Source organism: Medicago sativa, chromosome 3, assembly GCF_051527215.1.
Source record: "Medicago sativa cultivar Bolivia chromosome 3, Bolivia_mono, whole genome shotgun sequence".
Lineage (NCBI taxonomy): Eukaryota > Viridiplantae > Streptophyta > Magnoliopsida > Fabales > Fabaceae > Medicago > Medicago sativa.
Window position 1 is genome coordinate 67910296 of NC_140751.1, and position 12596 is coordinate 67922891.

General features: G+C 38.2%; 1 long non-coding RNA gene across 1 annotated transcript; it reads left to right on the forward strand.

Moving 5' to 3' along the window:
• Positions 1-2869: 2869 nt before the first annotated feature.
• On the forward strand, positions 2870-5947 carry LOC146939462 (uncharacterized). The gene is made up of 2 exons (XR_015033451.1): positions 2870-3006; positions 5665-5947. It is a non-coding gene; the product is annotated as an uncharacterized LOC146939462 (long non-coding RNA).
• The last annotated feature ends 6649 nt before the right edge of the window (positions 5948-12596 follow it).

A 12596-nucleotide genomic window follows, 5' to 3' on the forward strand; every position in this document is an offset into this window, starting at 1 on the left:
CATGGAGTACATGAATAGAATATTTCATCCTTTTCTGGATCGTTTTGTGGTGGTGTTTATAGATGATATTTTGGTGTATTCTAAGTCCGAAGAAGAGCATGCCGAGCATTTGAGGATGGTGTTGGGAGTTTTGAAGGAGAATAAGTTGTTTGCTAAGTTGTCAAAGTGTGAGTTTTGGTTGCGGGAAGTGAGTTTCCTTGGTCATGTGATTTCTAAAGGTGGCATTGCGGTGGATCCGTCGAAGGTTGATGCAGTGTTGCAATGGGAATCACCTAAGTCTGTTTTTGAAGTTAGAAGCTTTCTTGGATTGGCAGGTTATTATCGGAGGTTCATTGAAGGATTCTCTAAGTTGGCGTTGCCATTGACGCAGTTGACTCGGAAAGGACAAGCTTATGTTTGGGATGCTAAGTGTGAGAAGAGTTTCCAAGAGTTGAAGAAGAGGTTGACATCGGCTCCGGTGTTGATTTTGCCGAATCCTAAGGAATCGTTTGTTGTGTATTGTGATGCTTCTAAGATGGGTCTTGGTGGTGTGCTTATGCAGAATCGTCAGGTGGTGGCTTATGCTTCAAGGCAGTTGAAAGTGCATGAGAGTAATTATCCGACTCACGATTTGGAATTAGCAGCCGTGGTGTATGTGTTAAAGATTTGGAGGCATTATCTGTATGGTTCTAAGTTTGAAGTGTTCAGTGATCATAAGAGTCTGAAGTATTTGTTTGACCAGAAGGAGTTGAATATGAGGCAGAGGAGATGGTTGGAGTATCTTAAAGATTTTGATTTCCAGTTGAGCTATCATCCTGGAAAGGCCAATGTTGTTGCTGATGCTTTGAGTAGGAAGTCGTTGCATATGTCTGCTTTGATGGTAAAAGAGTTGGAGTTGATTGAGCAGTTCCGAGATTTGAGTTTGGTTAGTGAATTGACACCGGATGGTGTGAGGTTGGGAATGTTGAAGTTGACAAGTAATATTCTGGAGGAGATCAAGAATGGTCAAAAGGAAGATTTGGAACTTGTTGATCGAGTGGTGTTGGTTAATCAAGGTAAGGGTGGAGACTTCAGGTTGGATGAGAACGGTGTTTTGATGTTTCGTGATCGTGTCTGTGTACCAAGTGTCCTTGAGCTTAAGAGACAGATTTTGGAAGAAGGTCACAGAAGTAGTTTGAGTATTCATCCAGGAGCGACTAAGATGTATTAGGATTTGAAGAGGTTGTTTTGGTGGCCTGGAATGAAGAAAGAGATCGCAGAGTTTGTGTATGCTTGTTTGGGTTGTCAGAAGTCTAAGATTGAACATCAGAAACCGTCGGGTTTGATGCAACCGTTGTTTGTGCCAGAGTGGAAGTGGGATAGTATATCAATGGACTTTGTTGGAGCGTTGCCGAAGACTGTTAAGGGTTTTGATTCTATTTGGGTGATCGTTGATCGGTTGACGAAGTCGGCACATTTTGTTCCTATTAAGACCGGTATGTCTGTGGCTAAGTTGGCTGAGGTCTACATTGAGCAGATTGTTAGATTGCACGGTGTTCCTTCTAGTATTGTGTCGGATCGGGATCCGAGGTTCACTTCTAAGTTTTGGGAGAGTTTGCAAGATGCTTTGGGAACTAAGTTGAGGTTGAGTTCTGCGTATCATCCCCAGACTGATGGTCAGACGGAGAGGACTATTCAGAGTTTGGAAGATTTGTTGAGAGCTTGTGTGTTGGAGCAAGGTGTCAGTTGGATTGAATGTTTACCGTTGATTGAGTTCACTTACAACAACAGTTTTCATTCTAGTATCGGAATGGCACCGTTTGAGGCTTTGTATGGTCGGAGGTGTAGAACTCCTTTGTGTTGGTATGAGTCAGGAGAGAGTGTTTTGTTGGGACCGGAAGTTGTGCAAGAGACGACTGAGAAGGTTAAGATGATTCAAGAGAAGATGAGAGCGTCTCAGAGTAGGCAGAAGAGTTATCATGATAAGAGGAGGAAGGATATTGAGTTTCAGGTTGGTGATCATGTGTTTTTGAGAGTGAATCCTGTAACCGGTGTTGGTCGTGCCTTGAAGTGTCGGAAGTTGACTCCTCGTTTTGTTGGACCGTTTGAGATTATTGAGAAGGTTGGGGTTGTAGCGTATCGGATTGCGTTACCGCCATCATTGTCGAATCTTCATGATGTGTTTCATGTATCTCAATTGAGGAAGTATGTGTATGATGCGTCTCATGTGATTCAAGTGGATGATTTGGAAGTAAGGGATAATTTGACCGTTGAGACTTGGCCGGTTAGGATTGAAGATCGTGAAGCGAAGCGTTTGCGTGGCAAGGAGGTCGTTTTGGTTAAAGTGATTTGGGTTGGACCAACCGGTGAGAGTGCCACTTGGGAATCGGAGAATAGGATGAGGGTTGCGTACCCGGAGTTGTTTCCTTCAGGTAATTTTCGAGGGCGAAAATTCTTTTTAGTGGGGGAGAGTTGTAACAGCCCGATTTTTCGCTAGATTTATTTTATTATTTATTTATGTGTGTTGTGTGTGCTATTATGTGATTATTTGCATCTGTGTGTATTTTTGGTTGGGAATTGTAGAATTCGGTGTAGAAGGGTATTTTAGTCATTTTGGACTTAGGGGCATTTTGGTCATTTTGAGAGTAGGGGTAATTTTGTAATTTTGGATGAGAATTATTTTAGTGCTTAGTAAGAGTATTATTTTACCATGTTACTAGAGAGAGTGTAGTAATCATTTTATTTACCGGTAAGTGACCGTTAGTGTTGTAATTTACCGTTAAGTGAGTAGTGACATTTTGGGTGTTAGAATAGAAATGGGTTAGGCCCATTAAGATTTGAGAGATAAGCCCAATTGAATAGAGCACATATATAAACTCTAGATGTTGGTGGAAATTAGGTTTCACAACATTTCACATTTCATCTCATTTGGGAAGAGAAGAGATAGAAGCTTGAGAGTAGAACAAGATCAAGGGCTAGAGCTAGAGGAGGGGATTCATCATCTAGGAGCTAAATTGAGGCTTGAATTAAAGATTCTTGGTGTTAGAGGTAAGGGGGTTAGGCTTTAATCATAATCATTTAGTTTAATTCTACCCTAATTCTTTGCATAATTGTGGTTAAGTGCTTAATTTGATTTTGGTTGTAGAATTTCGTGCTTAATTTTGTTGACATGATTATATGCATGAATTGAATGTTAATTGTGTTGTTGTTGTTGAATTTGTATGTCAAAATGGGTAGATATGAACATGATATGTTTTTGTATGAAATTGATGATGAATGGAGTTGTGGTTGTTGAATTGTTGATGAATTCATGTTCAAATGTTGTTGTTGTTGTTTTAACATGTGTTGTTGATGAATTGATGCAATGGGTATCATTGAAATGATGAATTATGATGAGATTTTTTGTTGTTGTTCAAATTGGTGAAGTTTGTGTTAAGTTGTTCATGTGAAGGACCCAAATGAAATTTTGATATATGAGGTTGTTGACTGAGTTTTTGATGTTTTTGGATGAATGGGAATTGGTAGAATTTCTGTTTTCATATTGTGATTGTGTTAGTCGAGTTGTTTGGGAGAAAACGGGTTTTTCGTGTGAAATGTCGGTGTTTAAGCGGTTTTGCAAAGAAAATGATTATGTGAGGTTTGGGAGAAATGATTTTGGGATGGTTGAAACTTGAATTTATCTGTATATTATGATAGAGCTAAGTGTCAGGAGCGTATAGGCGAAAACGGCATCGAAAACGGAGTAACGGTTTGATTTTTATGGTCGAAAACGTGAAGGTTAAAAAAATCTGCTACTGTTCAGAAGCGCTACTGTTCAGAAGCATCGTTCAGAAGCGCTACTGTTCAGAAGCGAACCAGTTCAGAAGCGAACCAGTTCAGAAGCGAACCAGTTCAGAAGCGATTCTGATCAGAAGCTGACCCAGATCGGAAGCTGATCCTGATCAGAAGCTGATCCAGATCAGAAGCCAGCATTCCTGTTCTGTGTTCTTGCGTCTTTTTCTCACATTTCTGTTTTGATTTGGCTTTTGACGTAAACATGAAAGTTGTAGATAATTTTGTTAGCTTTCCAGAGGCTTTGGTTTGACTTGCAAATGATTTTTGGTTTGTGAGTTATGAGGAAAATACTCCAAGGTGGTCTTAGGAAAATTTTACGAAAAATCCGCATAACTATTTCTAAGTCGACCCAAACCTTATGGATTGCTTCTAAACTTCGAAACTTGAGTTTTATGAGTTCAATAAAGGTGTTTAATGGTATTTAAACTATGATGTGGTGAATCTAACTTGTTTTGATTTGAAAATGGAAATTTTTGTGAAAAGTGATAAAGGGAGACGAACTTTGTGATTTTTATGAATTCATCGTTTTTGGCCGATGAAATGCTTATGTAATCTCTACTGCACATATGTGTGACTTGAGAGGATACATGGCATAGGCTATTGAACTCGTTTACTTGGTTTTGGCTTAGGTGCTCAATTATTTTCATTGTTGTGAATTTTGAGAGACGAACTTGACTAAAGATGACTTTTGTGAATCAATTGATTGTGAATCCTTTATGGAGAGTTATTATATGTTGATTTATGTGGAGATGAGTGATGATGTGTATGTGTGACAACTATATGTTGATTGAATTGTGGATGTTGTTGGTGATTGTATATTTGTCAAGTGGTGGTGAATTGTTGTCGATGCATATATACTAATTGAATGGTGATGAACATATTTATGTTATGTTGTTTGTTGAACATGTTAAATGTTGATTGTTGGTGGTGAGTTTATACATGCTAGTTTTGATGTGATTAGTGATGAATGCGTGTATATACATATAGCCGTTGATCATAGCCGTTGATTATAGCCGTTGATTATAGCCGTTGAATTGTTGTGAACGTATGCATTGTGGATTGAGTCATATGTTCATGCATCATATGTCGTGTCGGATGTTATATCCATATTGCCGTTGACCGGATACTTGTATCCATATTGCCGTTGATTATAGCCGTTGATAATGATGTTTTTGTTGCATCATAAGGTGACGACCTTGGAGGAGTTTGGTACCACATGCATCTAGAAGAGTCTAGAGCATTATATGCATTTGAATAATTGATGAGTTGTGTCATAATTGAATATATGACTTGGTGAATTTGTGCATTGGTGAAATTTGGTGAATGTTGTGATTGTGAGGATTGGTGTATATGTACATTGGTGGATTTGTTGATGGTTGTGAATAATTGAATTATGCTCTATTTTCATGTCTTATTTGTTTGTGCTTATACACTTGGTGAATCTATTTGATGATAATTAATTTGATAATAATGAAGAAGTGAGAGTTGTATATGTATATGCATATGATGTGGTGATTTCCTTGATGATGATGATTACTTGCTTTTAATTTTGAAATGATGAACTGTAGTTGTTGAGTTAAGTATGCTAAGTGAAGAATGAGGTGATTAATCCTTTCATTGATTGTTATTGATAAATGATGAGCTTGTGTCGATGTCTTGATTTGAGATTGAATATGTCTGTTATGCTATGATAGCTTGAGATGCAAGTAATGGGGGATGTTAATCATATGATGCTAGTATTCTAGGAGGGGTGGTTATGTATATGTGATATGTATAAATTCTTGAATACCATGTTTTTATATGTGGATTATGATTAATGTAATACTTACCCCCAGTGGTTTCGACCGCCTACCTGTCTGTATGGATGGGTAGACGTTGTGCAGGACTAGACGCTTGGTGAGTTTGCTTGTTGGATGTTTGGACGACGGAAGCTTTCTCCGTTGTCGTGTCTGTGTCGTAGTATCTAGGCTCTGATTAGGCTTAGTGTCTATTTGTTGTTTTTGGATTCTGTTGCTAATGTCCACTTGTCGGACTCGGAGTATTTTCATATGAGGATATATTTGACCATGGCATGTATATGTTGAAGTTTATGATTTGAATTCCGCTGTGACCGTTGAAGTATTATATATATGCATGATGTTAGTTGGTTTTATTTGAGACGTAGCATCTATTTCTTGAATATTTGTTATATTCGCGTGTTTTATCGCTTTAATAGAAATAGGGTGTTACAAGAAAAGTCTTCATAAATAATTGAGAACAAAATATCCAAAGAAAATCAATCAAACTCAAGAAAGGAGATGACAAAAAAATATCCAAAATAATAGAAATGGTTCCAAATAAATTTACATCATCAAAATTGTTGTAAAACTATAAAAATCTTTACAAATTGTGAGAACAACAAAAGGGAGTTGACGTAAAGATCTTCAAAAGATATAAATTTCAAATAAAGTTGAGATCCAAAATCAAAACATTGATTTATTGTTGTTGTTGTTGCTGCTTCATGTGAGAGGGAAGAGGAAGTAACACGATTTGTTGCATAGATTGTAAATAAAAAATTTCCAAAAAAGAGATTATGTACGCATGCAACAAGAGAATAAATCAGTTTCTTATTCAACATGGTTTCCAAAAATGCACAGTTGAATATGGTATGTGTGTTCTGGATCTGAGTGATACTGATATTACTTTGATATGCTTATACCTTGATAAATATAATTATTGGAAGCAACAAAAATGAGATTGAGAAATTCAAAAGAACAAAGCATTCTGAATGTGAAATGACTTACATAGGGAAAATTTCTTACTTTCTGGGACACTTATGCACCAGCAATTATATATTTGTGAGTTGCTTGAAAAATTTGACATGATTGATTGCAATACAGTAAAAAATCCATTAGAAACAAATGCAAAGCTTGATGAGTGCAACACGTAAGAGAAAGTTAAGCTACTATGTTCAAGCAAATTGTTGGAAAAGACATGGCATATGTTTTGCAATAATTAAGTATCATAAACAGATACATGAATGATCCTAGGAAGTCAAAAGAAGAAAAACTCTAGCTAACATGTTATTCTGATTCAGATTGGTGTAGAGATAGAAGTGAAAAGAGAAGCACTTTTGGCTATGTTTTCAAGTTCAACAATGATGTAATCTCCTGGTGCACCAATAAGAAACCAGTTGCAACCTTATCCTCTTGTAAAGCAAAGTATATTGCTGGTACATTTGTTTCTTGTCAAGCTGTTTGCGTTTGGCTTGATTCATTGATAAAAGAATTGAAGTGTGAAGTTCAGAAACCCCTAAAGCTGAAAATTTATAACAAGTCAGCTATCAATCTTACAAAGAATCCGATTGCACATGGTAGAAGCAAGCATATAGAGACTAGATTCTACTTCATCAGAGAGCTAGTGATGACTGATGGATTTACCAAGGCATTGAAGCTATACATATTTATTTATTTGTGGGACAAGTTATGTCTCATAAGCATGCATGATTACGGATTAAAGGGGGTGTATAAGATGATTAATCCATACCATGATTGTAGTTAGGTACAAAAACAGTCTTGGACTATGGTTAGTTAGTTTCTAATAACTTGTACCACAAGTCAAGTGTATTTAATAAGTTGTAATGTTCGCTTTTAACCAATCAATGAGAAATCTTTTTTAGGATGAGAGAGAATCTAGAGAGAGAAAGTGAGAGGGGAAAAGGGTCAAGTGGGGCAACAAGGGTTAACCAAAGAGATGGAAAGAACGTTCAGTCTAAGAAACGTACATCCTTCCACTATCTGGACAGCACCACTACTTCTTATTTCTTCACAAACTTTTCTGATGAGGTCAAAACTACGGCCCTGTGGACTCTGTTTGCTAGATTTGGAAATGTGGGTGAAGTTTTCATCCCCAACAAGCTCAACAAAAGTGGGAGAAGATTCGGTTTTGTCAAATTTAAAGATGTGAAGGATCCAGTGGCGTTAGAAGATAGGTTGGCTGAGATGAGGTGTGGTGGACGGTGTTTGAAAGTCAATCTGGCTCGGTTCAATAGAGATTCTCAGGCGGTGCCGGAGGTGAGCAGACCAGAGAGAAGGGCGGTGGTGACGAGCTCGGTGGTGGATAAAGATATTTCCTTCAAACAGGCTTTGGGTGCGGTGGCTAGGAGAGATGTTGATGGAGGAGAAGCGGTTCAGGAGTTGGTGGTGTATCCGGGAGAGGAGGCGCTACATCTTCTGGAGGGTTGCTGTGTTGGATATCTTCACTACCCGAGGGAGGCGGAATTGGTTCAAACCAGTTTTTTCATGCAGGGCTTTAAGGGAGTGAAAGTGTTCAGTATGGGAGATAATATGGTGTTGTTGAACTGTAATATGGAAGGAGGTATGGAGGCGGTCAGAAGCAGGAAGAAGGAGTGGTGGGATGCAAATTTTGCGTCAGTGAAACCTTGGTCTCCTCAGTTGGTGGGCAAGAAGAGAAGAGTGTGGGTTAAGCTCTGGGGAGTTCTGTAACGCCTGTCTTAACTATTTAATTAATTTGATGAAGTTTAGAATATATTTATAAATATATGCTTATATGATTTATGATTTGAGTAATTTATATGATTTATGATTTGAGTAAGTTATATGATTTATGAATGAATTATGTGGAGTATTTGATGTTGTGAAGTTGTTATGTTGGTGTGACTTATTTTATTATTAAATAAAATAAGATATTAGAAATAAAATAAAAATATTAGAAGTTGGGCTGTGAGGTGGAAAGAGTAAGTTTATAGGTGAGATGAGTAATAAGGGTAAATAAATAATACAGACATAAGTGGGAAACGTTTTTACGTGAAACGCTTTTGGAGAAAAGACAGAAGAGGAGAACCAGAGGGAGAGGCTATCGATTCTGCAATTACAAGGTAAGGGTGAGACTAATTTTCAATATTATTAAGGGTATAATTCTATAGGATGAATTTAGCATGATTAGATTAAGTTTTGGTGAGAATTGGGAATTAGGTTTAAGACCGAATTTGATGATTGATTCATGAAAAGATGTTAGGTTGATGTTAAATTAGTGTACAGAACTTAGATACACCATAAGATGATAATTAGATGTTGAATTGAGGATAGAATTAGGAGATTAAGTGAAAAGTTGGAATTTTTAGGTTTCTGGCCGTACTGACATTCATCGCTCGCACCTGCGAGCAAGAACACTCGCAACTGCGAGCTAGAACTCAGAACTCGCAACTGCGAGCAACACAACTCGCAACTGCGAGTGACCTGTGAGCTCGCAACTGCGAGCAGAATAACTCGCCACTGCGAGTAGATACGTAGGAACCCAGAATGCACACTTTGCTCGCCATTGCGAGTGAAGTTACTCGCCACTGCGAGTTAGGCTGTTAGTTGCCCAAAATTGTCCCGATGCGATCCTTTCGCACGTGTAGTCTTGAGATGACCTTAGAAGTAAGTTAGAGAGCTGTTTAGGATGCTTTCATAAGCTCCAGAAGTCTGTTATGGTGACTGAAATTAGAAGTGTTACTACATGAATACTATAATGATGTTTTGTGCTATTTATATTGATGTAATTAATTCTTTATGTGAACGTTAACACATTCCAGTGTTGTTAATTGTTGTATGTTGCTGCTGTTTTCTGTTGTCGACTGTAGTGTCTTGAGGTTGCATGAGTCGGTCTATGTTGTTGGAATTTAAGAAGTTGTCCATGATTATGAGTCGTATGAGTTGTACACGTCATTGCCTAAGTTGTTGGAAGTCGAGTTCATTGCATACTCATTAAAGTTGGGGGCTTTAGGCCCGGCAGCCTTTGTGCTCATTAAAGTTGGGGGCTTTAGGCCCGGCAGCCTTTGTGCTCACTAAAGTTGGGGGCTTTAGGCCCGGCAGCCTTTGTGCTCATTAAAGTTGGGGGCTTTAGGCCCGGCAGCCTTTGTGCTCACACGTTGAAGAGCCTATTATGCTCATTTGTTGTTGATTGGTACCACATGCATTTGCATATCAAGAAGTTTCAAGATGAGTCGTGTTGTTAAGTTGTTGTTGAGTTGATAGAGTTGCATGGTCAAGGATGAGTTGTGTCGTCAAGTTGAGTGTTAAGTTGATTATGATTTGTGGTGAAAATCAGTAATGGTAATGATGATTGTATTTGCTATGTAATGAGAAATATGCTAATTGTTAATTGTTGATATGTTATTAATGTTTAAGTTGTTAAATGCATTTTATTGGATTATATGCTTAATGTATTGATTATGAAATCTCACCCCTTCTGCGTATATGTTGCCTCGACCGTGGGTAATGTGCAGGTAATAAAGATTAGAGGCGTTCATGAGTGGACTCTCAGTTGGTGTCTAGGTGCTCTGATACGTAACGGGATGGGGGATTGCTTTTACTTCTATTCCTTACGTGTCTCTTTTATGAACTAATTTATGAGATTTTCCAATAAGGCCTGCGTGCCAAGACTCTTAGATGTTGAACTATTTTCCGCTGCAGTAGTTTAAGATTTTTCATGATGTTGAATTTGAAGGATAATTATGATTATCCATTTTATGATTTAAAAGAAGTATGTGACATTCCGTTGTGATCAAAATACTCTGATTTTAAATGAAATTTTTATGTTGGGAAAACGGGGTGTTACAATTGGTATCAGAGCAGGTCGGTCCGTCCGGCCAAGTAGTTGAGTCGCGTTGTGTCGTTTTACAGTTTTGTACTGTATTTAAGTTGTACTTATTGTTGATTGTTATGTAGAGAACCAATACCTGGTATGAACTGGTTGGAGTACAACCATGTTCATATTAATTGTTTAGTAAGTCGGTGTACTTTTCCTCCGCCGAAGAAGAAAGTGGAGCAGAATTTTTGTCTACTAAGCAGCTGAAGCAATTAGAACGCGATGGGATCTTGATGTTTTCCTTGATGGCATCCTTATCTTTGGAGAATCAAGCAGTGATTGATAAGTTGCAGGTGGTGTGTGATTTTCCTGAAGTTTTCCCTGATGAAATCCCTGATGTACCACCGGAAAGAGAAGTTGAATTTTCTATTGACCTTGTTCCGGGAACGAATCCTGTGTCTATGACACCTTACCATATGTCAGCTTCTGAGTTGGCTGAGTTGAAGAAACAGTTGGAGGATTTGCTAGATAAGAAGTTCATAAGACCAAGTGTTTCACCTTGGGGAGCGCCGGTATTGTTGGTTAAGAAGAAAGATGGAAGTATGAGGTTGTGCATTGATTACCGACAACTGAATAAAGTAACTATAAAGAATAGATATCCACTTCCTAGAATTGATGATTTGATGGACCAGCTGGTGGGTGCACGTGTGTTCAGCAAGATTGATTTAAGGTCGGGTTATCATCAGATTAAAGTAAAAGATGAAGATATGCAGAAGACGGCCTTTAGGACGCGATATGGTCATTATGAATATAAGGTGATGCCTTTTGGTGTGAGTAACGCGCCTGGCGTGTTTATGGAGTATATGAATCGCATTTTCCATGCATTTTTGGATCGCTTTGTAGTTGTGTTCATCGATGATATTTTGATTTACTCTAAGACAGAAGAAGAACATGCGGAACATTTGAAAATCGTTTTGCAAGTGCTGAAAGAGAAGAAGTTGTATGCTAAATTGTGTAAGTGTGAATTCTGGTTGAACGAGGTAAGTTTTCTGGGCCATGTTATTTCTGGTAGTGGTATTGCAGTCGATCCATCCAAAGTTGAAGCAGTATCACAATGGGAGACTCCTAGGTCAGTTACAGAGATTAGAAGCTTTTTGGGTTTGGCAGGATACTATCGAAGATTTATAGAAGGATTTTCTAAGTTGGCACTTCCGTTAACACAGTTGACGTGTAAAGGTAAAACCTTTGTGTGGGATGTTCATTGTGAGAACAGTTTTAATGAATTGAAGAAGCGTTTGACGACGGCTCCAGTTTTGATTTTGCCAAAACCTGATGAACCTTTTGCAGTGTATTGTGATGCGTCCAAATTGGGCTTAGGCGGTGTACTTATGCAAGATGGTAAAGTTGTTGCTTATGCATCAAGACAGTTGAGATCTCATGAACGAAACTATCCTACTCATGACCTTGAGTTAGCTGCAGTCGTATTTGTCCTTAAGATTTGGAGACATTACTTGTATGGTTCGAGATTTGAGGTGTTTAGTGATCACAAGAGCTTGAAGTATTTGTTTGATCAGAAAGAATTGAATATGCGACAGCGGCGGTGGCTCGAATTGTTGAAGGATTATGACTTTAGTTTGAATTACCATCCGGGTAAAGCTAATGTTGTTGCGGATGCCTTAAGTAGGAAGAGTTTACATATGTCTGCTATGATGGTGAAGGAATTTGAACTACTTGAACAGTTTAGAGATATGAGCTTAGTTTGTGAAATGTCGTCTCGGAGCGTTAAGTTAGGAATGCTGAAAATTGATAACGATTTCTTGAAAAGTATTAGAGATGCACAGAAGGTTGATGTTAAGTTTGTGGACTTGTTGGTTGCTAGTAATCAAACTGAAGATGGTGACTTTAAAGTCGATGATCAAGGTGTGTTGAGGTTCCGAGGTAGGATTTGTATTCCAGACAATGATGAGATAAAAAGGATGATTCTGGAAGAGAGTCATAGGAGTAGCTTGAGCATTCATCCGGGAGCTACAAAGATGTATCATGATTTAAAGAAGCTGTTTTGGTGGTCTGGATTGAAACGTGATGTAGCACAATTTGTGTACTCTTGTCTGATTTGTCAGAAGTCGAAGGTAGAGCATCAGAAACCTGCAGGATTGATGACACCGTTAGATGTACCAGAATGGAAATGGGATAGTATATCCATGGATTTTGTGACAAGTTTGCCGAATACTCCT